The sequence below is a fragment of the Plutella xylostella genome, chromosome 3 (genome assembly GCF_932276165.1).
Source record: "Plutella xylostella chromosome 3, ilPluXylo3.1, whole genome shotgun sequence".
In the NCBI taxonomy this organism is placed as follows: domain Eukaryota; kingdom Metazoa; phylum Arthropoda; class Insecta; order Lepidoptera; family Plutellidae; genus Plutella; species Plutella xylostella.
In genome coordinates, this window is record NC_063983.1 from 31019 (window position 1) to 44992 (window position 13974).

General features: G+C 38.1%; 1 long non-coding RNA gene across 1 annotated transcript; it reads left to right on the forward strand.

Moving 5' to 3' along the window:
- The first annotated feature begins 12864 nt into the window (after nucleotides 1–12864).
- Nucleotides 12865–13626, forward strand: LOC125489316. The gene is made up of 2 exons (XR_007266887.1): nucleotides 12865–12911; nucleotides 13263–13626. It is a non-coding gene; the product is annotated as an uncharacterized LOC125489316 (long non-coding RNA).
- The last annotated feature ends 348 nt before the right edge of the window (nucleotides 13627–13974 follow it).

Here is a 13974-nt window from a genome sequence, read left to right on the forward strand (position 1 = left end):
GGTACTCCCTATCCTGGACATGATCCTTCCCGTCATATCCCACATATTAAATTTTTCCATCTCCTCTAATACGTTCCCATCCTCTTGGAAAGACGCCCAAGTAACTCCTTTGCCCAAAAAATCCAACCCATCCTTTTCAGACTATCGCCCTATCTCCATACTTCCTTTCCTTTCCAAAGTCCTCGAACGTCTCGTCCATCACCAGCTGAACAGGTTCTTAGTGCAGAATAATCTCATGAATCCTTACCAATCTGGATTCCGCCCAGGACACAGCACGGTAACGGCATTAGTAAAAATCACGGACGACGTTCGCCAGGGTATGGAGAACGGAGAGCTGACTGTGCTGTCGCTACTTGACTTCAGCAATGCTTTCAACACAGTGGATTTCGATATCCTCTTGGGGGTATTACGTTCTCTTAATGTATCTCCAACGGTAATTGACTGGTTTCATAGTTACTTGCACGGACGCCGGCAGCGAATCCGTATTGAAGAGTCCTACTCTGTTTGGTGTAGTACTACGGCTGGTGTCCCGCAAGGTGGCGTGTTGTCTCCTCTTCTCTTCGCAATATTCATAAATAGTATATCCAACAACATCTCTTCTTCCTACCACCTTTATGCAGATGATCTACAAATTTATAACCATGCTCCAATTTCCAACCTCCCAGTTGCCATACATAAAACCAACACTGACTTGGATTATATACTGGCGTGGAGTCAAAATCACGGTTTGAAAGTCAATCCAACCAAAACACAAGTCATTATATTAGGCAGCCCCAGATTCAGCTCATTTGTTGACTACAATGCCCTCCCTCCAATAGTTTTTGATGGTGTCCACATACCTTGGAGTAAACAGGTGAAAAACTTAGGGGTCTACATGGACAATGCTATGACCTGGAAGACGCAGCTTGATGAGGTCAGTCGGAAGGTGTTCGCTTCTGCAGGATCACTCCGCAGACTGCGAAATTTCTTGCCCACAGCCACCAAAATTGTGCTTTCTCAATCCCTACTTCTTCCTATTCTAGATTATGCCGACTCATGTTATCCCGATCTTACCGAAGAGCAACTTAACAAACTTGAGCGCCTCCAGAATGTCTGTATACGGTTTATATTTGGTTTACGCAAGTATGACCATGTTTCAGAGTATCGCGCTAAGCTCAAGTGGCTCCCCATTCGCCTTCGCCGGAATACTCACATTCTTTCACTTCTTTACTCAATACTGTTTAACCCAGCGTACCCCGATTATCTCAAAGAGCGATTTCACTTTCGACATGAATCCCACAGCCGGGGATTACGTTCTTCAGAGAACCTACGGCTGAATATTCCACCTCATACCACAAAATTCTTTAGTGACTCTTTCACTATACAAGCAATCACCCTATGGAACGATCTCCCACTTAGTATACGGAAAGCACCGTCATTGGCCTCATTCAAAAGGATGTTAAAAGACCATTTCCTCGGCTCTTGATTGAAGATCACTATATCCTCTTTAATATGCTTATTATTATATATAAGTAACATGGTATGTAGTTTATTATATATTAATATATATTTTAATATATTATATATTATGATGCTAGGTATATAAATTATGTATGTAAATACAGGGTGTTAACTAGAATGCGTTTGAGCGGGAAATGGGGGTTAGTATTAGTCTAACCAAGCACGTTTCTAAGAAAAAAAACATCAGAATCTCGAATATTTATGTTTGAAGTCTAAAGTAAAGTGGAAAGTTTTACCTTAATCAAAAACATGGTCACCCTACACAAACACATAACCAATGAGACATTCGATTGCAAAAGAACACACACTGTAAATTTGTTATCAACTTCACTTTTCATAATTTATTTGATGTAACTATGATTGTAATTAATTACACAGTAGGTAATAACAATTATTAAATAAAATTGAAATTATTCATGGTGATTAATGACATACTAATCAACAATTAAACAGCTGATTGTCATAAAGTTTGATAGATCGTACAGAATATAATTTATGACTTTCTAGGAGCTCAGAACAATAATTAAACCTTTTTATTCAGAATAAGGTAAGCGTTTAGTATTCACCCTTGATAATTACCACATTTTATTTTTCTTTTATTACCTAAAGATGCGTACAGACCGGCCCAACGAACGTCCACCGATGAACATTTATCATACATAATACAGGGGCAGATTGAGCAACGAAGGTCAACAAAACCCGTTCGTTGGCGTTCGTTTGGCCGGTCTGTATGCAGCTAAAGTTAAAAGACCACAATGCATAACAGGATGATAACAGTGTCTACTTCAATGACGAATTGGTTTACTTACACTCGCTCATCTCGATTTGTGTTGTGTACTTGCGATTGAGACGTCTTTGATGACGAATAGTACGGAAATCCTCATAATAAGTATGGCCTCACTTTAAATACCAGTAGAATAATAACAATCTCGCGTATCATAACCATCGAGTATTTATGATAGTCATTACCTTCTCTGTGGATCTAGTCTGTCAGTCAGTCATTGTTGTTTACTTGTTTACAATCATTTTTTACAATTATTACCTACCTAAAAGGGAAAAGGTACCTACAATTCTATCTTTTGATTACCAAGCCTTGTTCCTCATTTCGTTTTATGTTGTGCTGTGCTTTGAATACGTATAACCTATGTTATGAAGCATAAAATGAAAATGTTCTGTATTCATAAAAGATAATTGTGTATCAATAAAGTGATACTTATGGAGTAAAATGAAATGTCTACAATGGATTGGGTACTTTGAGTACCCAAAATCTCGGTAGGTACCTTGACGACGTGGCTCCACGAGTGTGGTGCAGATGCACGCATACTTTTTTATTGACCTTGGCTTTGAATTGTTTGGCCTTGATCTTGGCTTTCAAGTTCATGGTCATTCTGTCAAACGTATCTAAACCTGAATAGGGTGACTATGAAATTTTAAAATGTACTAAATAAAACTGTTTTATGTTGGTCAGCTTAAAGCAAATAAAATACGTTTTTTAATGTCTTATCGTGTTCAGTATCATCGGCTGTATCTACCATTTCCCGCTCCAACGCAATTAAGTTAACACCCTGTATATTGTAGGTAGTATGTTTTGGTATATTAAATATTTATGGTATATTCTTTATTCCTGCTACACTTTACCCTTTACATCTAAATATCCTTCCACCCAAAGGTTGTCTGGAAGAAATCGCTTTTAGCGATAAGACCGCCATTTGTACATATGTGTTAGATTAAGTTTTGTATTGTTGTCCATATTTTTGTGTGCAAATAAAGAATATCTTATCTTATCTTATCTTATCATTTCTGCAAGGGGGACAAGTAATCTTTGCCTCGTTGAAGAGGCGTCACTGAAGCAGAACATCGCTGTACTTTCTGCATTTTCCGCTGCTGGACTATAGCTTGACAACTTCGTGCGCGACCCTCCTTGCGGGGTGAGAGACGTGGCGGGGGCGAGGTAGCACGACATGCAACACACGTAGAAAAGTGTGCCCGGATTAATCTCGCGATAGCTTGTAACTATTTCTGACGAAATGTAAGAGTAAGTAAAATTTTATTCTATGAGTGTTCCCGTAAATGTCATATTTAGCTTAAAATTTATAGTTTGACAGCATTAAAATTAGGATATCTACCAATTTAAATTTATTTAAGTATGTATGTAAAAGTGTTTTATTTAGTAAATAAATTTCCATGTCACTTTCATTTTCACTCTCTGTTTGAACTTGTTCATGGTCGTCGTCATCCTCATCTTCATCATCGTTTTCATTAACTTCAATTATAAATCTAAAACAAAAAAAACATTATACCTTCTTTGAAGTATAATGTACTACAGTATTCCAAAACATCGATTTCACCAGAATCAATAGTGACTTCCATTTTCTTTAATGAAAAAGATTATCATCTTTCACCTTCAGTTTTGGTTGCTTTCCTAGTTACAAGAACTGACAACTGACGCACTGTCATATGGACTCTTCGTCTTTGTTGTTTACTTTTTCGTATCTGACTGCGCCGCAGCCGCGTAGCTGGACTGATCCGGTACGCTGTTCTACAAGAGGCCCCTTAATTTGAGAAATTATACGATTTGTTGTTTTTAACGTTATTTTGTTGACGAATTATAGATACCTACCTAATAATAATATAATGAAATAATTAAAAAGGTACCTAAATATTCCAACGATTGTGGAGGCTCCGGCCTCAACACTCATCTTAAGACTAATGGTCTCAGGATCAGTGGTCTCATGTGCGTCGAACTCAGATTATGACAGATTTTACAACACATGTGGCTGCCTCGACTGCTCGGCCGAGACTGCCGTAATAATGACGTGCAGTGCACGCGTTGCCCTTCCCCGCTTCCTCTCATGCTACCCGCTGTCGTCTTGGGTACCTCGTCCCCTCCGCGTCTGTCACCCCGCAAGGAGGGTCGCGCACGAAGTTGTCGAGCTATAATGTGTCCGCCAATGATGGTATAGCGTTGCCAGTGGATTCCGGATAGATGTGGTTTCGGTTCCAAATGGCTGGGGTGTTGGTCGTGGTAACAACGTAACAACTAATAGAAGAATGCTCCATTCCTTGTCAATTTTATCTTCCTCACCAGCTAATACCGAATCTGGAAGAAACTTGGACTTTGTGTTTGAATTCCCTATAAGTATTTTAAAAGGTGCTTACACGTCACCCTGAATTATTAGAGGAATTATAAAAAATTATATCAACGAATGAAAATGTTATGTTTTTATTTTTAGGTGTTGTAATATATTTTGAGTAAATGAAATAACACCGCTATAATCTATAGTTATTAAAATCTATTGTGTAATTACGGTATTATTAGTAGGTACTTATTTAATAAAATGAAAAAATGTGACGGTTAGTATAAATTAATTTCTGTTTTGTTACCATTTTTGGGGCCTAAATAATTAATTAAACTTTAGGTATTCTTTCAATTTAACGTATTTAAAGGAAAGCCACAGTCTTCTTAAATAACATTATCAAGGGTGTTCAGATGAACCTTGAACATGGTTGCTCAGCACTACAGATGCTGGGCACGCGACCTACTAAGATTCCGCTGACGCGCCGTAATACACGGACATCATACAAAGACATTTATGTGAATGTGTGTGTTAAATGAATTAGTATAAATAGCTAGGTTTTTTGTAAATAAATTTGTCTTCCACTAGCAGTCGGGTTTTACTTGTCTGTTGCGGGAGTCCATCCTCACCCTTATCCTTCACTGTGGCAAAGACACCTTAGCCTTAATCGGTCACGTGAGTCTGCGTGATTGGCAGTGAAAAAACCTATCCTGTGCACATTGCACGCCGTGCACATCCCTTTTTCCTTCCCACTTTCCGTCTGTTGCCTTAGGTCGCCTGGCGCGGACATCCTGTACCTATTTATATATGTATATATCACACAATTATGTGTAGGGCTAGGGTTGTAGGAAATTAGGGACTTAGGCTCATTAGGTTGTAGGGTGTTATGTTAGGCACACCGGAACATTAGGGCCACCTCCTCACCCTCACGTAATTGTATCTCCGTACAGTCAGCCGGTTATCATACAAACACACGACACTATCAAGTACTCTCTTGACGCACATACAACAGACTAACACTTTACATTAACACTAGTCGGCGACTGTACATTTGGTCCTTCGAAAATATAATAATAACCAGCAAAATTACTTTCGCGGTCCCCTTACCCCTTATAGAGAATTTGACTGACTGACACTTTGGAGAGCTGCATACTGGTGTACCCAACAAGCATCAGTGTTGTAGTAATTCGAAGTACTGACCGGGTACTTAGTGTAGCTGTTAGAAAGCACTCGTACAGTAGCGGATCGGTCGCTGGCCTCCCAGAAGCGGGTCTCCCCAGTTGATTTGAGAAGTCGCATATACTGTATCTGAGGGCGCAGTTGCACCAAGTACTAATTTATATTAGGAGTAGGATAGGGTAAGTAGGGACATCAAGAAAAGAAGACATAAGACAAGAACAGAAAACACAGAACTATGGATATACAGGAAGTCAATAAACTTATTAAAAGTCAAGAGAACGACAGCAATGAACTACGGAGGATACTGAGCAACATAAAAAAGGACTCGACGCTACGGAAGATCAGACCAGAATACATTGACGACCGAAGAAAGGTCATAAACGACGTGTTCGTGCGAACACAACAGTACGACGATAGACTAAAAGAACAAGAACTACTTTCGACTCATAAATACATTACTTTAAATTATTTCGACAACAATATTAAGAAGTACTACAACGAAGCAATGGACTATCTACATCAATGCGAACAACGGCTACAAGATGTACAAAAAATCAATGAACAAGAGACTGCGACCCACTCCGATGCCACTGCAAACCTGAATACTCTAAACGACCCCAAAATTTTTATTCAACAATTTCGAATCAGTCAACTCTCTAAGAAGTTATCTCAAGCTAAAATAGCTATCACTGAAGAAAAACCACAGTGGCGATTAAAATCGCTGTTCCAATCCATTCAAAATCAGTGGCAAGAAATTGAAGGAAACCACTTGGAACTATTAGTAACTGAGAATGCGCTTGAACACGACTACTTTACTAGCGAGTACTTTGACATCATACAGCGAGACTACGAGCTCACGTGAGAACTAATTGAAGAAAAAATGAACACCAGTAATGAGGCTTCAACTACAGTTTGCGCCCCTAGCAGCTCCAGAGGGAAACTACCACCGATAAAAATACCTCAGTTTACTGGAAGCTACGACTCATGGAACACATTCAAAGACCTATTCACAAAAATAATTCATGAAGATTGATCAATATCGTGCGCAGAGAAGATGCAATATTTAAAAAGTCACTTGCAAGGCGAAGCAGCGAAATTAATACAGTATTTACCTATTAGCGAAGTGAATTACGCAACCGCGTGGGAACTACTGACAGAGCGTTATGAAGACAAACGAATGATAACAACGAAGTTTATTGACAAACTATTAGATTTACCTACAGTCAGAAGAGCTAACTTTGAACAACTGCGGAATATGCATGACACGATAAATGAATGCTTAGAGGCATTAAAAAATTACAATATTGATACATCATCATGGAGTCCGATCTTAAGTCGAATTATAAGTAGAAAATGGGACGATGAAACCAATTTTAAGTATGAAGAACAACTAGAAAAAAGTACAGAGATACAAGACTTTCAACAAATGATGAAGTTTTTAGAAAAACGTTTTAAGTGCCTCGAAACTACACAAGTTCCAGTCTCAAACCATAAATATAACTATTCAAAACAAACCAGCCTGGAAAACCGGTCCCGAACATTTGATAGCCAAGTTCAATACGAAAAACGTAAACAATGTTGGTACTGTGAAACTGACGACCACAATATACATCACTGCCCTAAATTCAAGAAGTTAGAAGTGGATCATCGGCATAACATTGTAAACAATAAGCAAATGTGTAAACGGTGTTTAATGCATAGTAGCACAAAACCGTGTATGAGCGAAAAATACAAACAATGCGAAATATGCCAACACAGCGGACATAATATATTATGTTGTTACATCGAACATTTTATCAACCAAGCAAATTATTAAACAAGAATCATTTAAATACTGCCTCAACGAATAACACAATAAATAAAGGAAATACACACGGTAACACGAAACCAAGCCCGTCAAAAGTGAGTGCAAATATTTCTGGTACAATCAATGGAGAGAAAACAACTTTATTAGCCACGGCCTTAGTGCGAACGACCTCGTATGATGGAATGCCACAACTTTTGCGAGTACTCTGTGACCAAGGGTCCGAAGCATCATTTTGTACAGAAGAAGTAGCACAACTATTATCATACCCAAGAACAAAGATACATGCTGAAATCAGAGGCATTGGAGACGACAACCCAAAGACATCAAGTTACAGTATTAATATTACATTACGACCAAGGTTTTCCAGCGAGTTCAATTTACCTGTGACATTAATAATACTACCCAAACTGACCAGTGCACTGCCAAGAAACGACATAGAGCAAGTAGAAGCTCAAAAAATAGACAATAAACTGATTGCTGACCCAACCTACTACAAAAAGGGACCTATAGATATAATATTAGGTGCCCACGACTACAGTAAAATACTAAGAGAAGGTTTGGAAAACTTTAACGACGGAATTATCGCTCAATACACAGAATTTGGGAGGATATTATCAGGACTTTGCTTAAATAACATAAATACAGAAATAAAAATACTGAATATGACCACACGCATCAATAAAGACGTAGACCAATTAGCTTCATTTTGGGAACTTGAAGAAATATCAGAGACAAAGAAAATGAGTAAAGAAGATGAAATCTGTGAGACATTTTACGAAAAGACTACAGTAAGAAATCCAGACGGGACATACACTGTGCGACTACCCTTTAAAGATCACAAAATAGAATATGGTGAGTCACGACAAAAAGCAGCAGCCAGACTATTACAATTAGAAAAACAATTCAGTAGAAACAAAAATCTGCAACAACAGTACAAAGATTTTATGGACGAGTACTTAAAATTGGGACACATGAGGAAAGTAAATAGGAAAGACTACAGCAAAGGAAAGTATTACATCCCCCATCAGGCTGTAATAAGAGAAGACTCGCTTTCAACTAAACTAAGGGTGGTTTTTGATGCCAGCAGTAAAACAAGTACAAAAATGAGCCTTAATGACAACCTACACAAAGGCCCACGATTACAACAAGATTTAACTTCAATATTGCTACGTTGGCGCATGCATAAGTATGCATTTATGGCAGATATAATGAAAATGTATCGCTACATAAAAATTGATAAGAAAGACATGCCTTACCAAAGAATCCTATGGAGACCGTCCAATGACCAGCCGATAGACGAGTACGAGCTTACCACCGTCACATATGGCACTGCTAGCGCCCCCTATTTAGTAGTAAAAACATTACAAAAACTAGCCATAGATGAAAAAGACAATTTCCCACTTGCGAGCGCAACGACATTACAAGATTTTTACGTTGATGACATTCTAAGTGGCGCACATGACATAGCAACAGCAAAAGAGCTACAAAATCAACTCATCACGATGTTTAAAAAAGGTGGTTTTCAATTGAGAAAATGGTCAACCAATGACATGGAGTTAATAGAAAACATCTCAGATGATACTAATGATGACCAGCTGCTAAAATTTCCGTTAGAAGAAAGTAGAAAATCACTCGGTGTAACATGGTCGCCCAGCAAAGATAATTTCTATTTTCAAGTAACCGTAACAAAGAATGAAAAACCAACTAAGAGATTCATAATGTCTGAAATTGCTAAATTATTCAATCCATTGGGATGGCTAGCTCCTGTCATAATAACTATGAAGTTGTTAGTACAAGAATTATGGACAAATGGAACAGAATGGGATCAGAAAGTCGACGAAAAGACGTGTAAAAAATGGTTGGACATACAAAATAATCTTAAACAGTTAGAAAACATCAACATACCAAGATGGTATTGGATCACAGACAAAAACGACATAGAACTCCATGGTTTCAGCGATGCATCTGAAAAAGCGTACGGTGCCGTCATATACTGCCGTGTAAAATTCAATGACTGTTATCATGTGACACTAGTACAAGCAAAATCCAAAGTCGCGCCGAAGAAACAAAAAACTACGCTACCAAGATTAGAACTATGTGCCGCACTATTACTCACAAAATTAATGGGAAAAGTACAGACATCACTCAAATGTCCAGATGCATCAATATACTGTTGGACAGACTCCATGATAACTTTAGGCTGGATTAAAGGAGAAGCTGAGCGGTGGCAGACATTCGTGGCAAATAGAGTGTCAGAGATTAAGAAATTGTTACCAAATGTATCTTGGAATCACGTTGTTTCCGGTGATAACCCAGCTGATATAGTTTCACGAGGAATTGAACCCCAAAAATTAGAAACATGTACGTTGTGGTGGAAAGGCCCTCAGTGGTTGCACAAAGATAATCTGCCATTAACTAAAACTATGCCAGACACATGCCAAGAAATAAAAAGTTACGCAACTTCGATCAAAGAGACAACAGACAAGAAAAAAGAACTATGGGAAAGATTTTCAAACTTTGAACGAATGGTGAGAGTGTTATCATACTGCTATCGTTTTTCAAACAGGCAAAGATTAAACGAAACATTATCAGTTGAAGAAGTAATGAAAACAACTATTCGTATAATTCGACTAGTACAACAGAAAGTGTTTCAAGAAGAGTTCAAAATGCTACAAAACAATAAAATTGTGAAAAACACAAGCAAAATGTCGTCATTGGACCCATTCATTGATAGCGATGGCATAATACGAGTAGGAGGGAGACTACAAAACTCACAACTACCGTATAATCAAAAACACCCAATATTGTTGCCAAATGATCATCACTTCACAACGTTATTAATACGTGAAGCTCACACGAAAACACTTCACGGAGGAAACAAACAGACTCTCGCTTATTTGCGCCAAAAGTACTGGATACTTGGTGGCAAACGGAAGGTCAGAAGTATAATAAATAAATGTGTAAAATGCATACGATACAGGGCTGTCACAGCAACTCAAAAAATGGGAATATTACCAACACCAAGAGTAACACAGTCATACCCATTCAGTCATTCAGGGGTAGACTTTGCGGGACCGATCCAAGTTCGATCCATGAAAGGCAGAGGACATAAATCATACAAATCGTACATTGCCGTGTTTGTATGTTTGGCGACAAAAGCAATACACCTAGAATTAGTAAGTGATTTGAGTACAGAAACATTTATCGCAGCATTACGCCGATTTATGGCACGCAGAGGTCATGTTTCACATATGTACAGTGACAATGCAACAAATTTCATCGGGACAGCAAACTTTTTACATAACGAAATTTTAGAAATAGCACAATCACCACAATTTCAAGATTCAATTACAAGTATGGGCACTAAATGGCATTTTATACCACCCGCATCCCCTCACTTTGGAGGAATCTGGGAAGCTGGAGTAAAGTCAATGAAGCATCACTTAAGACGTGTGATTGGGGAAACGACGCTGACTTACGAAGAAATGACCACATTTTTACATCAGATTGAAGCATGTCTAAATTCAAGACCATTATGTCCAATCAACGAAGATATTAATGACTGTACTATATTGACACCGAGCCATTTTTTGATTGGTCGAGAAGCAGTTGGCATTCCAGATCCAATTGAAAACATAAATACTGATTTATTAAATAGATGGAAACTGATCCAAAAAATGAAGAAAGATTTTTGGAAAAGCTGGACAAAAGAATACCTGCACTCACTCCAGCAACGATATAAATGGAAACAAAATTATGAAAATCTAAAGATAGGCACCGCAGTACTAATAAAAGACGATAACATCAGTCCCAGCAAGTGGCCCTTGGCAAAGATAAAAGAAATACATTCAGGACACGATAGCGCAACAAGAGTGGTCACACTACTGAAATCAACGGGCACAACACAAAAAAGATCAGTTCATACACTAATTCCACTACCAATAAACGAAAACGATGACATAGTGACTTCAGATCAAACATCAGTGCCTGTAACCAGTAATTGTGCAGTAACACAGAGAAGTTACAAGCAAAAGACTAAGACGCCATACGCCTGCAGACTACTAATATACCTTATGTTACTATGTCAAATGTGTGGAACTATAGCGGAGACGTCGACATATACATTAAGAAATATTGATCCAGGAATATATGTAGAGCAAATTGGAACAGCAACAATAAATCGGGGAACATTCCGAATTGAAACAAGTTACCAAAGAGAAAGTATGAAAATGGACCATGAAAAAGTTACCAATGTCGTAACACAGTTTGAGAATCTGTGCAAAAACGTCAAGACAGTTATTCATGAAACACATTGCGAAGACTTTTACCATCATATTGTACAAGAAGAATCAAAATTTCACAAAATTATACAATATTTGACAGAAATCGAACACACCAGAAGAAAGAGGGGCTTATTGGGTCGATTCTTAACTTCAGTCTTTGGTGTCAACGATGAAGTATATAAGGACATAGATACACTACAAGACAATCAGAAGCAGTTAATAGAAGCCTCGAACCATCAAACAAAATTTATGATATCTACTATCGTCGCAGTCAATCAAACTGAAGAAAGAATTCAAAATAAATTACAACGATTTCAAAACAAATTAAATCAAGCAATAGAATTTATAAACAACAACAATGTATGGTATAAAACAATTGATGAAAATCACATTAAAATTCAAGTAATGCAAACGTACCAACTAGCAACAAACTACATCAGTGAAATTATGGACAGTTACTCAGGATTACTGGAAATTTACTTAGATAATGCGTCAGTCTATAACATTTTGACTCCAAAAAGTATTAAAGAAATAATAACAACAGCTAATTCAAAATTACCGGCAAACCTCAAAATAGTACAAGCTAATCTTCTAAATACAAGAATGATACAGAATACGACACATATACAAGTTTATGCATATTACCCTATCCATGACATTTCAAAGTATACATTAGTACACGTGACTTCGGTACCAAAAATAAATGAGGATAACACATTTCAGAGTATAAATATACAAGGACCATTCATGGGTTTCGATTATAACAACGAAAGATATTTTGAACTAAACTATCAAGAATATAAAAACTGCTTACGAAAAGGACAGACTTTCATTTGTTACCCTGTGGCCGTGAAGAACATGCAATCCAACAAGAATTGCATTGTTGACCAACTTTTTAAGAAAAGCAATAACCAAACTCAATGCACTATTAGAACAAACAATATAACTTCAGACATTTTATGGAAACAGTTATACATACCAAATACCTGGTTATTCGTAACGAAAAAGATTGTCACTGCTTCAGTCATCTGTGACGGTCAAAGAGAAGAACTAAGTATACACGATGTAGGTGTTCTTAGAATATCTGGAAACTGTGTCATAAAAACAATGAACAATATACTATCAGCTAAACGAACTGATACAATGACGATGGAAGCCTCCTTTTCTAAAAAAGTTGATTTATTATTTGACCCCAATATAGTGAGAGCAAATAATATACAAGACATTTCCAAAGAAAAAATAATCGAAAGTTCAAGTGACATGTTTCAAAAGCTAGTTATTTCTGAAAACACTTTACAAACACAATTAGACCAAACAGTTTGGGCAAAAATAGAATCTCATTCGTACTTAGCTAGCTTCACAGTCTCAATAGTCATGATTATTTTCGTGATACTAATATTGTTTTTTATTCCACAGGTCAAGAGATGGATCCAGACCAGACGATTGGGACAGCCTGGGGTCCTACCAGAAGCCCCAGTCCACAGCATCCCGAAGCTACACCGACCGACGATGACTCCACCTGCCAAACCACCACGGCAGCGGCAGGAATCTACCATCGAGCTGTACCAACTGGGATCCACTTCCTCGGAGGCGCCAGAATGTTCAGATGAACCTTGAACATGGTTGCTCAGCACTACAGATGCTGGGCACGCGACCTACTAAGATTCCGCTGACGCGCCGTAATACACGGACATCATACAAAGACATTTATGTGAATGTGTGTGTTAAATGAATTAGTATAAATAGCTAGGTTTTTTGTAAATAAATTTGTCTTCCACTAGCAGTCGGGTTTTACTTGTCTGTTGCGGGAGTCCATCCTCACCCTTATCCTTCACTGTGGCAAAGACACCTTAGCCTTAATCGGTCACGTGAGTCTGCGTGATTGGCAGTGAAAAAACCTATCCTGTGCACATTGCACGCCGTGCACATCCCTTTTTCCTTCCCACTTTCCGTCTGTTGCCTTAGGTCGCCTGGCGCGGACATCCTGTACCTATTTATATATGTATATATCACACAATTATGTGTAGGGCTAGGGTTGTAGGGAATTAGGGACTTAGGCTCATTAGGTTGTAGGGTGTTATGTTAGGCACACCGGAACATTAGGGCCACCTCCTCACCCTCACGTAAT